Source organism: Periplaneta americana, chromosome 9, assembly GCF_040183065.1.
Source record: "Periplaneta americana isolate PAMFEO1 chromosome 9, P.americana_PAMFEO1_priV1, whole genome shotgun sequence".
In the NCBI taxonomy this organism is placed as follows: Eukaryota; Metazoa; Arthropoda; class Insecta; order Blattodea; family Blattidae; genus Periplaneta; species Periplaneta americana.
In genome coordinates this window covers 64,388,084-64,388,860 of record NC_091125.1, presented here as the reverse complement: position 1 = coordinate 64,388,860, position 777 = coordinate 64,388,084, and the positions used below count along the sequence as shown (strand labels likewise).

The following is a 777-nucleotide window of genomic DNA, read 5'->3' as shown; positions in this document are numbered from 1 at the left end:
ATTGTAGTGAACATTATTTTTAAAATGAATCAATAGGCTATATCAGATGCACGCTCGAGATTATATTATTGTCATCTTGTCTTTGCTTTGTGTCAATGTACCAAAACAATTCTGTCGAGGCAAACAAGAGGTGTTTGTGATCAGTTAATCACTAAATAGATGAATGTTCAATAGTTTGTGTATGAACTTATCAATCTTATCCTAATTTATGTTTAGAGTAGTGATTGTTTTACAACATAAGTTTATGTATTACCCGCCACTGAAGCAAGTTTTTGATTGAGAGCGATGCGTGGAGGTCAACCGTGTATAAAAGTTTTGGAGTGAGGTTGACATCATACTTTCCCCTTCAACTGAGTTTGGCATGGCTGTCTCTCACTATGTTTTGTTATTATAAAAAATATTCTGCTCATTCCATTGCGCAGTGAAAAACGTTAAAGAAAATTACATTTAATTTCTTGCCCGCACAGGGACTTGAACCCTGGACCCTTAGGTTAAAAGCCTAATGCTCTACCGACTGAGCTATGCGGGCTCACAAGTACAAACACTTTTGTCTTATACTTTCGAGACAAGGAAATATTACTGACATGATCAGCATCATCATCCTCATTATCATTTTCATCATTGTCACTAATATCAGTCCCATTAACATATAAATTTTGTGTCAATAATCAAAAATAACTCTTCCGTAGGTCTGCCAGCAATCGATTCTTCTTCAGAAAAATGGTAGCCCATTTCTAAGCCCAAGTAGTGTTCTAAATTTTGAGTGGACAAATTGAA

At 35.5% G+C, this 777-nt stretch overlaps 1 non-coding gene across 1 annotated transcript; it reads right to left on the bottom strand.

Annotated features, from left to right (window-relative positions):
• Positions 1–456: 456 nt before the first annotated feature.
• TRNAK-UUU (transfer RNA lysine (anticodon UUU)) lies at positions 457–529 on the bottom strand. The gene has a single exon. It is a non-coding gene; the product is annotated as a tRNA-Lys (tRNA).
• Positions 530–777: the final 248 nt, after the last annotated feature.